Source organism: Dicentrarchus labrax, unplaced genomic scaffold (genome assembly GCF_905237075.1).
Source record: "Dicentrarchus labrax unplaced genomic scaffold, dlabrax2021, whole genome shotgun sequence".
Classification (NCBI taxonomy): Eukaryota; Metazoa; Chordata; class Actinopteri; family Moronidae; genus Dicentrarchus; species Dicentrarchus labrax.
This window is the reverse complement of record NW_026136704.1, coordinates 30,417,003-30,439,846: the sequence shown is the minus strand read 5'-3', so window position 1 is coordinate 30,439,846 and position 22,844 is coordinate 30,417,003. Positions and strand designations below refer to the sequence as shown.

Below are 22,844 nucleotides of genomic sequence, written 5' to 3'. Positions count from 1 at the left end.
AGCACCAACTAATTTAAGATATAAAGGTAGGCTAATTGCTTTATAGATTGCAGCTTTATGACTTTAGATTTGACTCTTCTATGTACAGAATGTGAACACTTTATTAAAAAAGGACAAATTAGAGGATTAGTCCTCCAAATTGTTGTACCTTTTAGGGTTAAATTGAATGTTCAGGGATTTGTAAATAAACCCCAGCACATTTATTTTAAAGACAAAATGAATAAAAATAATATACAAACTGTCTGCTTGCTATCAGTGTGTCACTAAGGGGTTGTTACCAACTTTCAGTTTCACCTCCATATAAAGTGGTTTAGATAACAGTGGCTACACTGTTTGTTTATGAACAACTTGTATGATTATTCTTGTTAAAAGTTATCATAACCAGAGTTGTAATAAACCAGAATTATTCTTTAACATCAACCAGACAGACTGAAACACTCACAGTTTACTTCTGATGCCGCTATATGACATGCATAAACAAACCAGACCATCAGAGGGGAAGATTGTCTATTTCTATATATTTTTTCTATTTATTCTTAATGCTTGTCAGCGGGTCGGATTCAGTTGGATGCCCCTTTAAATCAATAAACTGAGGCGGCGGAAACACTGCGGCTTCTGTCCACAGGGACCGCCATACTCAATATTACGATATTTCTCTAACAAACACCAACACACTTCACGTGTGGTCCATCAATACACACCATTACCGGCACTCACACGCCTGACCTGTGATAAATTTGCATTACACACACACACATACACACACATACATCTGTTCCATTTAGTGTCCCATCCATCACTACAGCTTCATGAATAGTGTATTCATCCAGCTTGTACCTCGATAAACAGTGTTAGTTAGCAGATCCAGGCAGCCAGTTAGTTTGATTAATGACCTCGTCTGACAGGAGGAGGGACTCATGATGTAATATGTACACGCACACACACACACACACACACACACACACACACACACACACACACACACACACACACACACAGAGACATATCACACCTTTACATAGAAGTGTACAGAAGCAAGGCTGAGGTGTTTCTTTATCTGCCTGTGGACCATTCTCTCTCTCTCTCTCTCTCTCTCTCTCTCTAAGTAGTGTCTTGCTGTCTCTTCCTGTGTGTCTGCTTTATCTGTGACACTGCAGTACTGCACACCTCCCTCAAGACAGTACCACTCGGAGGATCATGGGATTGCTGATAGAACGCCTCACATGATAACCTGAAGAGTACGTGTTGGTGTGTGTGCAGCAGAGTGTGTTGCAGTGTTTCTACTGCCTTGTGCTTTTGAAATTTCAGAATGGCTTTACAGTGTTAACGGACAATATTTAATCTTTAATGGACTAACAGCAGTCTAGTGCTGGGTTACTAAAACTGGACTTATTGGATCATTTACCCTTATTTCAACATGAGCCATCTTCTACCTCACTAATGTTGTATGGCCTGTTGTTGTTTTGCTATTTCCGGACACTTTCCTGCTACCTGCTGCACACCGGTGATGTAAACCTATGCTACACTTTATCTTTGCACTGTGCTCTGTGCCCCACCCTGTAGGGATTATATGTAGAGGACCTGAGAGTGTGCTTAGTTCGATATGAAAGTGCCTTTATAACTGCACTGAACTGAATGAATTGCAATATTTAACAGTAAATAGAAAGAGCGACAGAGAAGGAGTCACTGGGAGGAAAGAAAAGCACACTGTAATTGATTATATTTGTACATACAGTGTACTATGCAGTATGTGCTTGCTTTGTTTCTTGGTAGAATGATGAATTGGTACCATGTTCAGTTAATGTAAGGACACTGTTTTGTGCCAGAGGCCTCTTGAAGTGAAACATAAAATGAAAGAATGGGCTGCAGTGTGTCTTTATCCAGCTGTGGTCACTGATTCCTGCAGACACCGATCCATAAAAGGTTGACTTCTGTAGTACAATATTTGTTGAGACACTCATTGGTAGAATTTTGTTTTATTTCTAATTTCCATTAAGTTCTTCACTCCATACGTCACTATGTTTTTGTTTTTCACATTTCTCCACTCAGCAAAATATTATCCACAACATCTACCATCTGTCCAGTCTCTTCTTCTGTGGCCTCTTATTACATTTCAGAGAAAACACAGACTCAAATGAAACTGTGACTTTATTTCCAGCTTTAAATATTGGGAAATCTCAAATCACTCATTCATTTTCTAAAGAAGATGCACATGTGTGTGGTGAGCTCCCATCACGTAACTCAGATCAGATCAGGACAGACCCAGTGGTTGTGTGTGTGTGTGTGTGTGTGTGTGTGTGTGTGTGTGTCATTGTCTAATTCTCTCTCTCCTAATCTTTTCATATCACAATCTTGCTTTCTCTCATGGGAATTCTCAAGGAGCACAAGACAAACAGGGCTTTGGCAACAACAAGTTGCTGCTTAGCAACACTCAGTAGGTACACACACACACACACACACACACACACACATACTACTACTACTACTACTCAAACTATACTAAATAAAATCAGAGAAAAGTGCTTTTATGATGTTTCCATCTTTCACAACTTCAAACTAATGAAGAGAGCATTTGGCCTTGCATTAACTTGGGTTTGTTTCATTCATCAGGCAAAAGCTTTGACACAGAACTTCTGCTAAGTGCACCAATGAACTGCAATCAACTAGAAACTTTTGACGGCCTGCATTACAGCCAGTCAATAAAGTAAGTGGAGGGGATTAAACAAGACAACCAAGGCCACTCATGAATATGGAGGAATATTTCCACTGTCTGAATTATTCATATAAACGTGCCAGGTAGCTCTGTAAATAGAAAATGTGCAGTCACTGTATAAAAGAGTTGAATAGTTTCTTCTGGAAAAAGCTATCATTTGTATTTGGCTATGTGAAGGTTTTTGCTCAATAAAATACTCAGTGGCACTCTAATAAAAAACTCATTCAAGACAGAAAAATTTAAAAACATTACACTTAGTAAATGTAAATTACATATTAGAGTAAAAATATACACAGGAAACATGGCTGCATGAGCAAGAAGTAGAAACATGTCAAGTGTTATTGTGCAAAGCCTTGAGTCACCAGTTCCTTAAAGGACTGGTGTGTAGGATTTAGTGGCATCTAGTGGTGATGCAGACTGCAACCAACTGAATACCACTCGCCTCGCCTTCCCTTCCAAGCATGTAGGTGAAACTAGCACAGCCAATCAAACTGCAGGATGAGGATTCTTTGTGTCGTGTTGTTTTAATACAGATGAAAGTCAGTAATTCCCATAATACTGTGAGTAACCACAATCTGATTTCATGGTGCACATGGAGCGAGAGGTTTTCCAGCAGTGGGCAGTAAAAGAAGTTGTTTACCTTAATGTTGAGTTGGAGTTGTGCAGCCTGTCGCCTGCAGCTCTTCATCTAACTCTTATTCACTCAGGCTGTTCTTTAAGGCTACAACAAAATACTGCTACATATATTAAGTGATCAACAGCAGCGCGACCCCCCTGTGGCTTCTTTATAATGAAAGCCATTATTAGTAACGCCAGTTCAATGCTTTAATGTGAACCAGCGACAGAAGGAAATGTTGGGTTTCCATTAGCACTAATACAGCTGCAGAGAGCTATCAGCAGACAGTGAGGCTTCTATCAGTGAGTGCAAACAATGCACGAGTGTACTGAAGCACACTCACGCATTGTTTGTTGTGAATCCCTTGTTTGTGTGTGTGTGTGTGGAGGTAGTTTGAATCCTGTAACTACAATATACAGAGCTACTGAATGTGAATACATTGATTAGAAAAACAGACATATATTCAATGAAAAATGGGTTTTGAAACAATGAAAATCTTTTATAACTTTTATAAATTATAACTTATACTTAACAAATTTCCCCCCGGGGATCAATAAAGTATTTCTGATTCTGATTATATTATCACTTATAATGTTAAATGCCTTTGGAGTGAATGAGTTCTGTCCTTTTTCAGACATGCCGGCTTTATGCTAACCCCTTACACTGGGGTCCATCAGTGTTGGAAATGCATACATCGGGTATAACTGATAACTCTTGTGGATTCAAAGAGCCTGACTGTATTCATGTGTGATGAATAGCAGCCATTTCAGTGAGACCATTTTATGAAACTTGACCTCACTGTATAAAAGGACCTCATGAAACCGTACAACCACAAACTAGAGACTGAGTGCATTCAGAGGATGGAGGGCTTTCCTGGCTACACTGACACCACTGATTTCCCACCATATTTTAGTTGTACAAACAACAGTGGGCGAGGCTGAGATTGGAGGGAAGTTAACTAGTATTATGTCATCCAAAGCTGAATGCCCCCCCCCCAGTTCAAAACTCACAGCTGTTAATGTAAAACTCTTTTCTTTTTTTTTCTATTCATGAGAATCAATAATAAATCAAAATGCTGCGTTATAAGACATCCACTTATCCTTGTCACTAGTACAATAACTCATCTTTATTTCCAGACAGTCCATCTCATTCATCACCTCATTGCTCAGAAGGCACAAACAGCATGTGGGACATTAGTTCTGTTGCGACTCAGTGTTTCCCCCGCATTAATTATTAATTGTCACTGAAGTGAGGAGAGATGTACACACCTCTGGGTGAAAGTGATTTGAGACAGTTTGTTAAAAATTGAACAGCAATCTATATGTATTTTTCAAGTTAATGTGCCTGTAATTCAAACTGCATTTTAATACTAAGTGTTTATACAGTAAAAATCACTGAAGTATGAAGTTTTGCATTTAATTTAAAATTTTAATGAAACTCAGTTTGTAATTTGATCCAGTGGAGACACCCAGAGCTGCAGACCCACAGCACTTCTTGAACTCTTTCCACCTTTTGAATTTGCTCAAAAGTTTAGTTGATCAACCCAAACCTTGTTCCCATCTGCTGCCAGGGTTTCTCCTATTCCCTTTACAACAGTGCACCCGTCTCTCTCTCTCTCTCTGTCTGTCTGTCTGTCTGAAAGATGATAAATGTGATGTGCATATGGATGATGGATGATGCCGTACACACCAATCACTGCATTCCTGGTTCGTATTTATATCCATTTTCCCGATCTGCATTTTGTCCACATTATGCATTATGATCAGAAACAATTTATTCCACGATGGTGCTTCCACTTTCATCCAAGGAATTTCCATATTGTAATGGCGTTGCTGCTCTCACTACTGACATTACAACTATAATGATGGTGTTTCTGTCTCTGGCTATTATACTCCCCAGTGGAGAAAATACTCCTTTAATGCCAACATACCTTGACGTCACCCATTGGCAGGGTCCGAAATGAATTGCTGAGAAAACTGAGAAAATGTACCTGCTAAAAATACACACTTTCTAATAACATGACTCAAACAGGAGGAAATAGTGCACATGTGATCCGTCTCTCTGTGCAACCACTCCATCCAATCTACTCTCATCTCTTTAAAACCTTTATTAAGACTCTTGTTCTCTTTATCGCCCTCTCTGGTATACATTATGTTAATCTCCCCAGCATCATAAAATCCGACAGAGGTATTCCCAGTTTCCACAAAGTTCACATGACGAAGCACAAATAACAAAGGAAGGCTAACAAACGACCTCTTTTCCACTCTCCTCCCTCATTAGGGTAAAGTGAGACTAAATCAGGGAGCAAATTGGTCTCTCAACAATCATTTTCTTTATGCCTGCTGAGCCTTGTTCTCTTGGAGGAGACAATCAGTGTCAGTCGACCGAGCAGAGAGGGAACTGAAAAATGTCACGCTAAAATTCACAGATCCAAAAAGACAATCTTAAAAGTGCAAACTCAAAATCTTTCTGTGGTCCCAAAACTGCTCCTCGAGTTTGACAGGAGAGGGTGTGAGAATGTGACTGAAATCAGAAAATCAATCAAAGAAATGTCTGATAGCTTCAGATTTAATTAATCAATTCCTCAAGTTAAAATAAAACCACAAAGAGCAGCAGGCTGAAGTTGTTTCAGAAACTCAGTCAACAAAATGACAATGAAATATCTTTGAAGGCATTTATTTGTATCTTATTTATTGTTGTTCTTATATATTCACTTTCTCTGTTTCTGTTTTTTTTAAAAAATGTTTTATAACCATGTAGAGTATTTTGAATAGAAATTCAACAACAGACTGACTTTGTCCTCCAGTAGCAAAACATCTGAGCCTCTGCTGTCTTTCAAGGTGATTTATTATTACCTCCACCATGGTTATGTCTTTGGTGCTGTTTTGGGGGGTTTGTCTGTCAGTCAGCAGGATTGTGGAACAACTCGTGGGCCAGTGTTCATGAAAGCATGAAAGTTCTTGGAAGCATGGGCCAAGGAAGAAACGATTACATTTTGGTAGCAGATCTTAAACGTGGGTGGATACATACATAATTTTTTATTCTCCTATGGCAAAACGAACTGAATTCTTCATGCATTGTGCAACACTGTAGAACCAAATGCAGCAGGTATGTGAGAAAGAAGGGGTTGGGATGCGCACACACTCACACACACACACACACACACACACACACACACACACACACACACACAGCGGACAGCAGAGAGAGACCACTGTGGAGACAATGAAGCAGGTGAAGTAGAAACAAGTAGAAAAGCGATATTTCCACCTGCTTTGTCAGCAGCTGTTGGTCATACAACCAGAGCAAATCGTTGCAACTAAAACCAAAGCTGTCAGTTTGTAGTCTGTTTATCTTTGTAGAAATTGTAAAAGGGGGACATAAACGTGCCGATCCTCAACCCGTCCTGAGTGAATTTATTACCACTGTATGGGTTACTGTGCTTCAAAGAGACTGCATCACAATGTCACACAACTCTCTCACATCACCATCTACCTTCCTCTCCTCACTGACTACATGATCAGTCCAGAGTCACAGTAATATAGTCAGGAAGCTATAAGCACCTACTTATAATCTAACCATCTAGGGATAGATGCTAATAATACTGCTGCTTTCGCTGTATAAGAGCTTTGGCTGAAGATCTACAATGTAAAAGTAGATGTCAAATTTAAGCATAAATTGAGGTTAAATAGGGCATGAAAGGAAAATGTCAAGGAAAAAACACTGAGGGAGAAGCAGAGAAATAAAAATGAGGCTCGGGCTGCGTGCTTGCTCGGTATGGTGAGTGTTTTTCTATTGTGTTCTGTTATAAAGACAGTTTCGGTCCTGAGGCTGCTGCCAAATAGCTCCTCAGTCAGAGAATCACAGCTGTGCGTGTGAGTCTGCTGTTGTCGGTCCTTGGGAGCATACAAGCCTATTTTCTTTTTGTGTGTATTTCTGTTTCTCATTGTGCCTCTGTTGGGACACACTTTAGTTGGACTGAAGGGCATAAAGCAGTCCAACCCCCAGTACTAACTTACATCCATCTATCATCTGTCTTTTCACCTCAACTTCTCGTTTGTCTCCAGGTTTTTGGTGCATTTGTACTTAATTATGGGAGTTTAGGGACTATATTGGAGACTATCTTTTGGAGAACGAATGATTTTACAGCTTTAAAACCAACCAAACAAGTTAAATATCAAATTTTCTCTTCTCAGTCAAAGATTCCTCTGAACCACAATCACAAACCAGTTGGTTTCACTGCAGACAGGCTGCCAATTTCTCCAACACCACTGAGCTGCTGCAACTGACAGTTTGGAGAGATGAATTCTGGTTGTAATCCTGCTTTGAATGGTCACTTAGCAGCAAGTCTGCAGCAAATGACTAACAATGGAGTTCAGACCTGCGAGGGAAATCACTGAGAGATTAAAAAAAACACTATGTATTTTATTTCTATGTAAATACAAATATGAGGCTACATCGTAATTGTATCTGTCTAACTGTCCCACATTCATATTTCATGGTCTAAAGTTTGGAAAACAACATGACCATCGGATGAATAGAAAGATTCCTGCTGTGCCTGAAATCCCTCCATTGTCATTCACTACTGCCTATATAATACACATTTAAATATTAAGTTGCAGTAAATTGAGATTTCAGAAAGGTCATCATTGCCACTCAACAGCCATTTGCATCTATAATAGTTAAGGCATTGGCTTGTGGGATTGCTAGTACGTGCCAGGGGTGTCGTTATATACTGGTACTGACAATAACCTTGATATTTAAAAATATCAAGTAAATAATCCTTCTTGAATCATTCTTGTGTACAGTTAGATTATAGACTCTCCACCTCTCTACACTCATATTTTAGGTGCTATTCATTTGCCAAAAAAGATAAACTCAACCTATGACACTGATATCGCAATAATATCGTTATCGTGAATTATTTTGGCCACCTGACAGCACTAGTACACACCATGTACTCATTTTTTATTCCACTGTGGAACGTTTGAGGGCGACATACGTACGGACACACTTACTTAAAATGGTGGACAGTAAATGCAATGCACTATAATTAAGGAGTGATTTTGGGCGCAGCCTTCATGTTGAAGCAGAGATTTTGAAGTAGGAATATTTCATTAAATAAGAATATGAATTAGTTTTGTATAAATACACTAAAGCCCCATTCGGATGGGATTAACATTACAGAAGGTGGTGAGGAATAATATATTTACTGGTGTGTCTGTTAACATTAAAGAAGTCAGTCAATGATCGGCAATTATTCATCATGCAATGAGCAAACGCAGTCTGATTTCATGCTGCACACAGCGCGAGTATGCATACAACAGCACAGCAGAGTTCAAAGAGTTGGAGGTGTGCAGCCTGCAGCTCTTCATCCTAGAGCTCACTGTGGTTGAATTCCTCCCTAACGAAAATTTCTATTTCCTCTACAAATTCACATTTTATGTGTTTCATCCACAAAGTCAAGCTCAGCTCACGATCCCAACTACAGCCACACACATCAGCTGATGGCAAATGTCCTTCAGGGCGCCTTATTTAAACTGCTTTAGCCTGCTTACCTCTGCTGCTTCCTCTGCAAGCCGCTTTGTAACCCGCCTCCACCCCAGCTCCTCCTTTTATGATGTATCTGAATTAATCATTTCTGTTGTCATTGATGTTTGCTCTGTTCTGTCTTGTTGCTGCTCTCCTTGTCTTAAGTTTTCAATGTATGCACATGGAAGGGCAAAGAGATCCCAGAACAGAGCCATAGTGCCAAATATAACATACTGAATTTGTTTGCATAAAAGAAAAGATTCCCATTAGTTAGCTCCACTGTTGTCTGAGGCTTATTCACTCTTGGCCCTATTCTAATTCAACAGATGTAGAGTGTGTGACTGATGAGTTATTGTATATATTAGATTTATTTCGGTGATATTTTGGAACGTCAGTCGTCTCAACTCAACTTTTGTTTACTGGATCACAAGGGACCATAACTGCATAACTGGCTTTGTGGTACAGACATTATGATGCATACTGATTTAAAATTAAATCAGTGCATATTAAATATATATCATATATATATATCAAAATCTGATCCTCTCAGGCTGCTGGTGCTGCAGCGCTGCTCTCTTTAATGACAGCTGGCTCTACAGTGCAGCATTTCACTACATATGAGAGTGTAAATGAGAGTGAAAAATGATTTGTTTGCATTGTTTCTGACACCCAAAATCCTGACTTGCTAAACTTTGTATTTCTCCTCCCTTATTAGGAAAGATTACTCATGCAGACCATCAGATTCAGCAGATCTCATCAGCTGAGTAGGTTGATGGCAGGCCAAAATAAAACTGTGAGTTTGTGCGCTCTCTGCAAGCTGCGGTCTGTCCTCTGCCAAAGATAGTTCACCTCATAAACACTTTAATATTCATGACAAAGATAGCGAACTATACGGTGGGAAGCCTCTGACTGTTGTACATCTTCTCTTCTGTGACATCGATGCACAACATATTACGTTTAACCTTTTTGAAACCAGTGAACCCTTCCAAACAGCAGAACTGTTTTACCTGCTTGTCTTCTGTTTTGCGGCCACAGTCTGTTAAATCTCGTAAGGTATTCCGCGCTATACTCAAAGAGACATTTTGTTTTGAGTCAACACCTGTAAAGTGCACAGAGAAGCAAAGCCACATGAATAATTTACAACAGTGTTCCATGGCATAGACTCCACATTTAATTTCCAGCTACAATAGATCTCACCGACAGGAGGGAATAGTGATGTCAACAGAATTCAAATGTGCTGTTTCTCCTGGTCTCTAATAGAGAGAGAAAAGTTGTAGGGAAAGTGCTTTCATTCAACCAGGGATTGTATCCTGCACTTTTTGTTTTACAGCTTCCCACCAAGAAACTCAACTAAAGCAGTCACAAACTCCATTTGAAGGATTTTTCAGACTAGTTGAGGGATTTGACTCAACAGCCCTCAGTTCAAAGTTTGATTCCCTGAAGTTTCCCAAGCACTGTAGGCATGAGTTGTGTTGCAGCATGGGAAATATGTGTCTTAGAATGAATCTTGCATGTTGTATTTAGCTTAAAGCATTTCAGCTATTAAAGCTCCATTATTTCTACCTTAAAATAACAGCTTCATTAGGATGCTACACTGAGTCCTAATAGGGTCAATGGTGGCCGTCATTCCCACTGTACGTCTGTTAAGCGCTGCCAACTATGTCACTGATACTGGTGAAACTGAAGAAAATGTTTCTGGTTTTCCCTGTGATGTCCTCCGGCTACTCTGTGATTTACTGAGTTTCCTGATGGACAGAAAGTTTTGGTAGCTGCTGAAGTAAGTTAACTGTTAGGCTAGTTATATTAGTCTGTGCCGCCCGGACTGGGAGCTCACAGCACTGAGGGAGTGTTCATATATTTACACCACTAGCAAAGGAGCTTTGCACTGAGGTTTTCAGAGGACAATGCTGGGAAGCTGGGCAAGCGGGAAATGTAACCAGACTCAGTAGCCTCTGCGGACACGACAGAGTAAATCTGACTCTTTTAGTCGTTGGCGAGAGCTTTGTGGGAAAAAAAAGGCTGCAGACAGATAGTGAGAAGGCCTTCTTTCTGTTAGACTACTCAGTAATATCAGCTGGCTTGCCATGTCTTGTGTTGCACTTGCTTGAGGTTTAGCTGTTAGCAAAGTTGTCAACTTGCTTTCGTGGAATTGTACTAAAACTTGGGACGCCAAATCGCATGAAGACCAAATCTTACATACTTACAGTGAAGGCATTTTGATATAAGATATGAGAAACATATTTCCGATTAGGTGCTCACTATGAGAGTTGTGACATAATAAAACATTCTTCTGTTTCTTTCTCCTGTTTCATTTTCTCTCTTGTAAATCCCAGTGCTATTCCCCTGTTATCTTGTTTCTTTTCCAGCTTTTCCTTCATGTAGTTTCTCTCTTGTCATGTCCTTCTCCTCTCCTGAAGCTTGTACAGCACAGATGGTAATGTAACAGGACAAATGCATCTGTCTCGCCTAACACCATCCATCTCACTGTAAGCTGTATGTGTCCTTGCACATTGTAGTGATCCCTGAGCTCCTGTTATTTATTTTCTTAACAATACAAAACGCCCCAGAGTAAAGGTAATTTCATATATAAAGAAAAAAGTTTTTTCCTTTCAGTCTGTGGCATCTGGACGCTCTTTGCTCACATCCATCCATCATCTTTCTATGTCCTGAAGCAGTGAAGCTGACAGTGTAATAAGAAATAAAATGACTTTTTTGAAAGGAAGTACTGCCCTTGCAGGTAGGGGATACCTTTCTTTGCACTTCACTCTCTTTGTATTTCAGATTTCTGACACATGCATGGCACACTAATGGGTCAATCTGACACCTACTTATACAGTATCTAGTCTCATATCTCAACTATTGAAAACTGAATTAAACTTGAACTTAGGATCACTGATGGAACCATCGTGAAACAGATTCCAAGAAACAAGATTCTGAGATAACCACAGGGAAAACAAACCGGCCGTATAGAAATGCAGCAATCTAGGGAACACATTTGGGAAAACTGTCACATACAATGAGCTTCACAGGCCAGTAAGGGACAAACCAAACACAGCTCTGCCTGCGTTTTGCACGGGTTTTACGGCCGCTGTAGTTTCTCTTTCATGGTTGGTTGCACTCTGCAATTTCACCACTAAATCCTACACACTGGTAACTTAAGAAATGGAATAAAACTTGGGAGAGGAAATGGGAACATTTCAGCTCAGAAACCTGGGTGGTCTACAAAAGCCATCTGAGTAATAATGGCAATTGGAAAAAAAACTGACAAGAATTTGTAACATTTTAAAAAAGTAATATAAGCCCAATAAAACAAGTCCAAGGAATGGGTTGAGTTTATTTAGTCCAGTGAAATACTGTTAGGCAATCATTCCAAGTTCAAGGTGCTAGGTATTTCCATCACTGAAAAAAACAAATAAATCCTAAGTCCTAAAGTAATAAATGTATCCTGTTCCAATGTACCTTTTAATCACATCAAGGGGCAAAAACAAACACAACGACATTCAGTGCAATGTTCAGCACATTCAGACCAAATCTGGACATCGAACACTCCACAATATGAGATCTTAAAGGATCTAAAAGACAGTTTTACCAAACAGCGTTCAAGAGTCAGAGCCCAGACCGCAGCCTCGCCCACAGAGGTTTTCCATTTTTAACCTCCTTCAATATTTCACTCTCTAAAATATGGTAATATGTCCTTTTCATGTGCTCTCTATTACTGGAAACACACCTCTGAGACTCATCAACTTCATCAATTTCACACTGACACACACACTCTCATGCTGCACTGTTAGTTAATTTAGCAGTGCCATGCTTTGCCGAACTCCATCCATAAAAACATCTATCAGTGTCACATCTGGCTGATGAGAACAATTCAGCCGACACACACCGGCACGTGTGCACACACCAACACAAATACATACACACAAATCATTCTGATGAGGCCTGGTTGGTTAATACAAGGCTATTTATCATAGCATACGCCTACATATAGACCCATACGGCTCCACATGCATCCTATTAAACCGCAGCTCTGTCAGGAGGGGCCAACGAGGCAAAGGTGACATCTCTGGGGGACAGAGTCGAGAGATGAAGAAGGAAAAGAGGCAAGACGAGAGAATAAATGGAGGATGAAAAGATGGAAGGAATGAAAGAAGGAATGAACAAATGAGAGTAGGAGAGGGTGAGTGGAGATAGCTAGAGAGGTGAGGAGAATGCATACCGGAAAAATAGAAAGAGTGAAATTGGAGATCCAATCAGAGTGAGTGCTGAGCTGGAGGATGTATGGAGCGTGTGTGTGTGTGTGTGTGTGTGTGTGTGTGTGTGTGTGTGTGTGTGAGTGTCAGTGTGGTGATCCATGAGGCGACAGTAACTCAGTCCACGTTGCAGTTTCCCTCTGGATTCCTGTCAACTTGACAAGAGTTCTGAGCTCCATCAGCCAGCTTCGGGCGAGGAGAGCTGGATTAACAGAGACCCAAAATAGATGCGAGCACACACCCACCCACGCACACACACACACACACACACACACACACACACTGAACATCAATGTTAATTACCATACAGACAGGTGATCAACACCACATACCCACAAATATGGAAAAAAGTAGAGAAAAAGATGCACACGTGGCACAATAATCTCCACGTCACACACACACACACACACACACACACACACACACACACATAGATTATAAATAGATAACCGGTGCAAAGTAATACAAGACACACACACTGACACACACTAATGACCCCCCAACGGCGCCCATTCATCACCACTGGGTTGCCATGAGATATAACTAATGAGCCATTACTGTTGCTGTTGTTACCCAGAATGCATTTCTTTAGCCCTCCAACTCTTGGTCATTGGTCGACACACACGTGTGACTCTGCATGTGTGTGTTCTGTATGTACCTGTCTGTTTCCACAGACTGTATCTCAGATTGTATCTCAGTGTACTTCAGGTCAACAATACAGATCTGACTGAGTGTGTCTCTGTGTGTGTGTGTGTGTGTGTGTGTGTGTGTGTGTGTGTGTGTGTGTGTGTGTAGATCTGAACAGCAACATAGAAATGTGTCTCTACTGGGAAACACAAAGGCAGCGTTGTAGGTTGGGAGCTGCTCAGTGTCTCACAGAGAAAGACTATTCATCTCCATTATGGTTAGAAACAACATGTAATTTGCCTCCTGCAGGTACAACATCCGTTGATACTGTTTCTCTCTCTCTGTGTATATCTATCAAGCTCTCTCTCTCTTTCACACGTGTAAGCAAATAGGATCAAAACCAAAGCAGAAAAACAACCTTTTCTACAGTTTTAATTCTGCTGGCTGATGGTGCCAGATCCAGATCTCTGAATCACAACCCACTTCTCAAGATTTGTGAGGATCTGTCCTGTCCAGTGCTCTCAGAGTGAGCTTGTATCAGGAAAGACTTCAGAGATATTGTCCAAAGTAATCTGGGTCTGTTTCTTAAATAATCTCCCCAAATTAGAAACTCATTCAGCACAGACTGGAAAAGGGGAGCAGACAGACCACTTTATTTAAACAGAGTTGCTCTTTGGTAAAGTCACCCTGCTGAGTCAGAGTCATAAAGCTCAAGACATCTTACACACAATGCCCTTAAGTGGAGTCAATTTAAATCAGTGGGACCCCCACAAGGGGTCGCCTAAGATTCATGGGGGGTCGTGAAGCCTTGTTGATTTTAAGGTGAAGAAAACTTAGTGAATAGTAGGCCTGTATCTCAGTATTTCATGAATTTCTATGAAGAAAACTAAATTAATTTGTTATTTTTAAAGCTCTAAGCACTGTATTCACAGAGCCTTCTCTCCCTGCTGAACAGCCTTTTTCTGCACTAGAAATCTTAAAGCAACCACAATGGCCAAACATCAAGAAAACACTCAATTCATCAAATAAGGAGCTTTTTAACAATGTGTGATTGTTAAATATTTTAAAATACACAGACAGAGATTGCATACATTGTATAAAAAGTTCCTAAAAACATCAGGAAAACTCATCTCTTATCAAATATTCACAGGAAATAATATGCTAGAATCCAGTTTGACACAACTTCCTGCTAATATGGTGTTCACTATGTGGGTTCATTATACAGTTAACCAGTTGTTCTGTACTGTTATTGTTAAACCCATCAAATATCCATAAAATATGTCACTTAGTTAGAGGTTGTCACTTTAGTCAATGATAAAAAAGGGAAAAAAAGGGTGGGAACCACTGATTTAGTGGTTGTTTTCTGAAAGCTGTGAGTTGTAACAAACGGTCTACATTAACATGAAATATTAACCAACTAACACTGGCTAGAAGAAAACTAGAGAGTGTTTAAAAGCTGACGAGGCACTACAGTCATCAAGCTAAAATGATTGCATTATGTAATAATTGCTCAGTTACATTAGCAAAGATCTGTCTCGAGCCAGAAATGGCACAGAATCTAACCTCAAGTCTAGAAACACTCTTGGTACATTTCACAAGCACTGGAGGTGAGGTGGACCCAATTCAGCACAGTGTGTGTTAAGCATTACACAATCTGCCCTTACAGCTCTGAGACTTTTGACGCTGCATCTCGTCTCCCCTGTCTCCTCTCGATGACAGTGTCTGGCCCAATTATTGCGATTCCCAAGAGAAGGAAATGTGCACAGAAAAAAAAGAAACACACAAGGCAGGAAGGAAAGCAAACTCACCACTAGTCTCAGGTGCTCCTTATTTAACTCTTGATCCACATAGAGCTCCTACTCACTGGCAGGCTGCAGAGAGAGAGAGAGAGAGATAGAGAGAGAAAGAGAGATTTTGAGATGAGGCTTTCACTTTTGATGATGCATTAAATATTTCACAGTTAAACAGAGGCAACGATGCCTAAAAGCATCTTAAAAACTCTGCAAACTCCCACAGGGACACATGAGAAACAAAGCTAAGCACACCAAACACCTTGCATGAATATGGAGTACCACATCCCACAGGAGTTCAAGGTCAGAGGAAGGGTGGGAGACAGAGATGGAGAGGAGACAGATGGCAGGAATACAGAAAATAAGAATGGAAAAGAGAAAAATAAACTGAGAGATATGGGTCAGTGATCAGGTCTCATTTGTACTGATGTCAGTTAATTAGGTGAGCAATCGTCCTCAGAGACAGGTCACAGATAATGAGCACACATAAACTGAAGTGTGTGTGCAGTATTTTTCCACCAGCGAGTCACATAATAACAGATGGTGTGAGAACAGAAAGAATAATGGATTGATGAAGAGAACCAGGGTGAGGCAGAGGTATCGGTGCGCTGAAATATGGGTTTGATTTTGGCTTTCTATTAAATAGAGTATTAGTGAGTCTGAGTCATCCTCTACAGATTACAACAGAGACTACTCTCTGACCACAGCCACATAAAAACTGTTTCTAACTTGGGATAAAGTTCTGCTCTTAAGAGCCGGTAAACCTGAAGGAATTCCATTTTATTGTTTTATTGTCTCACAAACAATTTCACAGTTTTTCACTCAGTCTACAAAAAGGTTTCGGGGGTAAAACTGATTTATTTCATTACGTTTGCAGAGTAAAATGGTTGAATCTCAAGATATTTAAGCGTGATATGTTAAATTATTAATATTGAAGACATGGCTCACATTCATGGCTCATGGCTGCAGTGACTGATGTGACTGTGTCCATATTCAGGGGCCAGGATCTGGTCCCCAAAGAAGACAAAGAAGTCTCCCCTTAATGGTGCATTCAGGTGCTTCAAATCATTAAATAAATCATTTTCAGGTTTATCACCAGGAAATTGCACTCAAACTTCCAACAAAGTGTAAAGGAAGTCAAAAAGGTGGACAGGCTGCAAATTCAACTACAGCTGCAGGTTCAGGACACTGAAAACCACCTTGTAGGTAAAAACGTCTCAGTGTACCTGGACCTCTCCTTTTACAACAAAACGTAAATACCAGGGACAAATGTACCTGTTATTTCAACAGAAGATGACACAATGAAAACAGTACAGGGAATTGGTAAATGTATTTATCTATATTTGTTTGTTTTTCCCTGTAAAACCCTTCTCGACATAACTAGGCAGCTGACAAGATAAAAATATACCTGGTGTTTATTATTATCTACATCCTGGAGTGGCTTTTTCCCCTGAATGCAAATGCCTGCTAAATATCTTGTGGTCATATGACATTTCTCAACATAACGCTCCATTAAACAACCAACCAGGAGAGAATGAATTGTATAATATTGAGTGCTGCACTGAATACAATACCTGTGTCTGATCAACTTAAAGAAAGCATTTCATGTATTCTGTGTAGAAATCAGACGATCCAGCCTCTGATTAGAGATAATTGTCTCCATCCTTCACTACAAGGTCTTGACCTCTATTAACAGGTCGATCAGAGCCTCTTCTCTACTCTGTCAATAGGTCTTTATCTGCTGAGAGGATTGGCTGGGCGGAGATGGGCAGAGAGATGACCCACTGAGTCGTATCAGATGAGTTAACCTCATCTGATACGACTCAGTGGATTGAGGGGACAGCACACACACACAGTAAACACCACGCAGATGAAAGGCCATACAGAAACAAAGACTCAGACACACACAGCGTGTACATTACTTTAGTTTTAGATCTGAATTTAAACAAATTCTTAAATCTCTCGAGTGATTTCTGTGTGATGAAGAAAGACAGAAGTTGTGCCCTTAAAAGCCTTAAAGGAAAATAGTTTTCAACAGAACCAAGAAAACAAAGACTAAATACACAAAATAGACAAAGACAGGAATCAAAAAAACAAAAAAAACATTTACTAACTGCTAATGTAGCTGCCGTTAGCTAACTGCAAAGACAGAGGACAATTTGACGACCGCGGTACGATCATTTCATCAGAGGTTGTCTTAACTCAAAAGTTGAGTTATATATTTTATTGGTTTCAGAGTGTATATATGATGTGTTTTTAAATAAAAGTGATTTAATTTCGCACAAGAGTGTGTGATACCATTCTCGTCTATGAAGAATTCAAAATCCTTCAACTTACTATCTATTAATATTAGTTGTTGTTGTTATCAATTTAATTATTAATTAGAATTTTCAAATTGATTTAGTCATACACTAAACTATCAAGTTTTAGCGAAGTTTATTTTTGAATATTTTTAATGTCGGAATGTGTTTTTAAATCCAACCTGGTTTAGTTAAGATTCACTTCAAACACGAAAACAAACACAGGAAGCACAGATTGTTTAAGATTTTGGATTCAAGGACATAAACAAAGACAAGATGGATCAATCAACAACGAAGAGTCTTCGCGCACACATCAGACTGGAGAAGCTGACAACCATAGAGTGGTCGCTTCTGAAATCCGGGTCACTCGATAACGAGACCGAAGAGGTCATTACTAACATTTGTGTGGATATCATTAATACGATATTCATCCACATATGGGGTGTTAAGACAGAGCCAACTGAAGGGACACTCCCAAATCCTCTAAAAGCCCTTCTGGATCAGCCAGATCACAGAAGAGCAGGGTATCTGAAGATGACGTCCACAGGTGTCTGGGGGACTCCATCTCTCTGGCCTTATCGGAGGCCACCAGTGTCCCAGACATCAGTTCCCGAAGCACGGAAAAGCTGACAGACGCTGTGATTACAGAGGTCAGAGAGAGTGAAAATGCTCTCCAAAAGCTCTGAAAGTAATGGAGTCAATGAGTGGAGCAAACCTCTACCAGTGGAGGGCACTATACTGGTTGGAACGGAGGAGTCATGCTGCACCCCCATTGTTCCTTTTCTGGATGAGGAAGAAACAGAGTTTCAGATTGGGCACTGGCTCAACCGGCAGATGATACTCCACAAACGGAAGAGGGACCACGCAAGTCTTGTCATGAAGAAGACCGGGGAAGTGGTGAGTGTGAGACATCGCCTACTGAGTGTGTGATTACAGAGGTCACAGAGAGAGTGAATATGCTCTCTAAAAGCTCTGAAAGCCTGACAATGGAGGCTGCGGAAGATAACACTGGAAAACTTGCCAGTGGAGGTCACTATACTGGTTGGAACGGAGGAGTTATGCTGCACCCCCGTTGCTACGTGACACCTGTGGAGGTTGAAGCAAAACCACCTTCTACCCCCATTCGATCCGTTAAGACAACAATGGGAGACAAGGCTGGTGCCACCCCTGTGGTTGAAGCAAAACCACCCTCCACCCCTGTTCGGTCTGTCAATTCACCTATAGGAGATAAGACTGGTGACACCCTGGTGGTTGAAGCAAAACCACCTTCAACCCTCGTTCCGTCCACTGAGTCACCGGTCAGTGGTGAAGCTGTGGTTGAGACAGCAGCACCAGCAGCCCAACAGTGGGACGACACCAGATGCAGGTTTATGGCTTGTTTATGGGATTCAGAGAATTATGAAAAGTCCGATACATCCGGACATTAATCTGACTTGCAACGACATTGAAGCCATCAGCAGGTCACTGGCACGTTCTGGAAACAGATCAGAGGCTTCGGGGTCGCTGTCAAGCCAAGCGGCGATCACATCAAGAAGGTCGCCAAGACGGTGCACAAGGAGTTGCGCAAGCGGACGCAGACGCAACGCAGAGATCTCGAAGATGTGCCTGCTGTCCCGGGATGCATCTGTTTACAGATACATTACTGAGGCACTAACAAAGCATCTGGTGACGACACAGAAGAAGACCGGCGTGAACAGATTCTTCTCACGTGTCTTCAAGACCGTGGCCAAGCCGTTCTCTGCTTGCTTCGGACACAAAGAGTAATCTTTGGCGGTTTATGACCAGACGCGTACTAACTGGGATGACACAGGGTTTACTCCAAGAGGCTTCGGTTGGCCCACATTTTAAACCATAATGAAAAACGAATTGTCTCAGTTAAGAGAAGAATTTTCTGGAGGATCGCGACACAGGACATCAGGTGTCACAGTGTAACACTGTGGCCTTGTAGCTATAAGGTGAAGGTTCAATTCCAGCCTTTGACCCCCTTTTGCTGTGATGAGTACAGAGTGCTCACTGTGTTGGCGTGAGTTTTCCCTGAGTAGCTTCGGTTTCCTCCCAAATTTAAAAAAATAAACAATTGAGCCCCCCCCAAAATAAATAATCTAAAATAAAAACAAACAATATAACATAGAATAAACAATCCGTCTAATAAGAGTCTCACTATGAACTACTGGAAACAGTAAGTGTTTTATACTTTCATGTACTACTCCGAGCAGATTGATCAGATCCAGCCGAAGTTTGGTCAGAAGACCTTTCAGACGTTGCTGAGGATGTGTAATAAATGTTGTGATGCTTCACTGAACGGCGTGTTTGTGGTGTTTGCTGTTTAATATAGATGTACCACCAGGACACAGGAAGTTCCTTGTACTTTGTCTAAACTTACACTACAAACTTCACACGTCTGATGAGAGTCCCACTCTGAACACATCTACATGCCAATATTCAGTCATACTGAATACCTCTGGTAACAGGAGTAAGCCTTATATGGCAGTAATTTCCTGGACATTTGTGTGGGATGATGTATACGTGATGCGCAGGAGCACAATGAGGCACGTCGCTGCTCGCAGCTTTTTCTATTATATTTATATTTTAAAAAACATATTTACAGAATTTAGCTTTAGAGCAATGTTCTTTGAGCACAAGAGATTGATTAATATTTTTTCTTTATATAAATTGCTATACCGGTATTTATAGTACGGATATTGGCACATTTTACTCGTTTAAGTTCATTATTAGAGCATTACTGTAAAAAAAAAACAACATGTATTCTCTACTTGTTTTCTTCTATGTTAAATGTTTTACTGTTTAACCTTGTTGTTTTTTCGTTTATATGAATCTTTATGCTGCTGTCTTGGACAGGATACCTTGGTAAAATAATCTCATTGGGAATATTCCTGGTAAAATAAAGGTCACATATTTTTTCCTTCTCATCCTTTAGTTGGAAAAAGTCAAGTCATTTTAAAGTATTTTTTTAAATGGAAAACAGGCCTAAAGGAAGCTGTTGTGACCCATTAATGTGAAGCTAATGTAATTCAGTTAACCCTCCGTGTGTCAGTGACATAAAGGGACATTTTAAAAGGAAAGAGTCGCCATGTGAAGTGAGAATAACAGAACTCAGTACACGCTAAAGACAATGACAAGTTTTCATTATCAAGTAATTTGTTGTGTCCGATTTGCACCTTTAATATTGTCGTTATTATTATTAGTTTGTCAACGTTCAGTTCATGGTGCATTTCCCTCCTTTGTAGCTCAGGAAACTCAGGATTATATTCAAACCAAAGTCAGAAAACCCAATAATGCAAAAGTATCCAGTGACAAGACCGAATGAGCTGACACAGAACCAAGAAAACAACGAATAAATACACAAACTGGACAAAGACACAGGAAGGACATCAAACCAAGGCTCAAGAAGAAACAGAGGAACAGGAAAATAACAACACAAATCCAAAACCTCACTGATTACTGCACAAACACACAACTTTATCAGTGATTTGGGTGAAACTGGATCATATTTTATGGAGATAATATTGTCTGGTTTTTCCCTCCGACGTCCTCTAGCTGCCGTTAGCTTACTGCTAATGTCCTTTTGTTTTATTCAATGTATTCGAAACCTGAACTCCAGTGACAGTAGAGTACGAGCCACGAGGTCGGAGCTGTTGGATCGCTCAGAGAAAACCAACGTATCAGGTTTCAGTGGAGAAAAGAGTCGACAGCGAATACGACGTACACACACATACATAACAGTGAAATAAATGTTTAACATTACGTAAGAGTTATTATAATAAGGTAAGAGTCCCGCCCTGAACACGTCTACATCACGATATTCACATATAGTGAGAGCTACTGGCAACAGGTTTTTTCCAGATTTGAGACTTCGTCAGGAAAACTTTTTCACACTTCCCGAGACTCCCGCCCCAAATGCCCCTTGACACTATCCTAGAAATGAATGTCAGTGGTAAGGGAGCTGGGTCTTCACTTTATGACGTCATTCGGTTATAGCCTCAAGACCAAACTGGGAGGGCGATTTGGATCATAAGTTTGAAGATGAGGAGTGGAAAGAAGTTCTAAGTAGGATAAATTCCTCTTCTATATGCGCTCGTCATAACCTCATAACCTTCATACTGTGCCCGCTTGTTTCACTTTTTGGCCTATCACCAAAAACACGATGCTGTCAAATCTTCAAAAGATTGAAAAGATTCGGTATTTGAGGGATGATAAGCAACAAACGTTTTTCCTGGTTTGGGACCCATTTATTTCCCATTCCTCCTCTCTTAGTGCTGCTGAGATCACCCCCACTCTGCCATCAGCCTCATAATTTTTAACTTTTAACTGGAGAATCTGGAGACACCCCACCCAGGTGTGTGTAAATGTATAATTGATGAGCTGTGACCTTGTCTGTGATACTCTAATAAACATCAGGTTTTTTTCTTCCACTCCTCTTCGCTCTTCGCTCTTCGCTCAGGTCGCGGCTGACGTAAATGTCTCGGCTAAAGGTTGACGCCAACACCTTTGTTATGGAGGCATTCATCAAGAGTGGAAACGCTAAAGTTCACCAGCAAATAATCTCCTTCTCTGAGCCGTCTCTCTAATCGCTGTGCTCTTTTACCCTGCATAGCTCCTTCCTTTCTCTCCTCCACTTCATGTAGTACAGTACAGGTACGCATCACGTCACCTGTCTGGCTTTGTTCCCCCTCCGCCTCTTTATCTCCCAGTCTCCCTCAGACACATCTCACACTGTTTCTAAAGGTCGAGTCAAACAACATATTGAAAACAACATCCATCGAAAGTAGATCAGTTTACTCCATTCACAACTGTCACACGACTGCCGAAATCTTCTTCAAGGACAAATAAATCACCGCTTATTTTCTAATCTGTCTGAATGTTGGTCACCGTGGCAACAAGGTCCCTCTTTCTCGACATGTTCCTAAAGAAAACGATGTATTATATTTCAATAAGTTGGGGTTAAGGGATCCTGCTGTCAGTGGTTTATTTGTGTGTGATTGTAGAGATCAT

General features: G+C 40.5%; 1 protein-coding gene and 1 long non-coding RNA gene across 4 annotated transcripts in view; one reads left to right on the top strand and one right to left on the bottom strand.

Moving 5' to 3' along the window:
• slc8a2b (solute carrier family 8 member 2b) overlaps positions 1 to 22,844 on the bottom strand; it is a 164,509-nt gene that overhangs the window by 54,798 nt on the left and 86,867 nt on the right. For all 3 annotated transcript variants that reach the window (XM_051398566.1, XM_051398565.1, XM_051398567.1), the window contains one exon: positions 15,550 to 15,612. The gene's annotated coding sequence lies outside the window, so the exon portion shown is untranslated. The remainder of the gene's footprint in view (positions 1 to 15,549; positions 15,613 to 22,844) is intronic.
• LOC127362677 (uncharacterized) lies at positions 1,185 to 4,766 on the top strand. The gene is made up of 2 exons (XR_007884495.1): positions 1,185 to 2,434; positions 2,611 to 4,766. It is a non-coding gene; the product is annotated as an uncharacterized LOC127362677 (long non-coding RNA).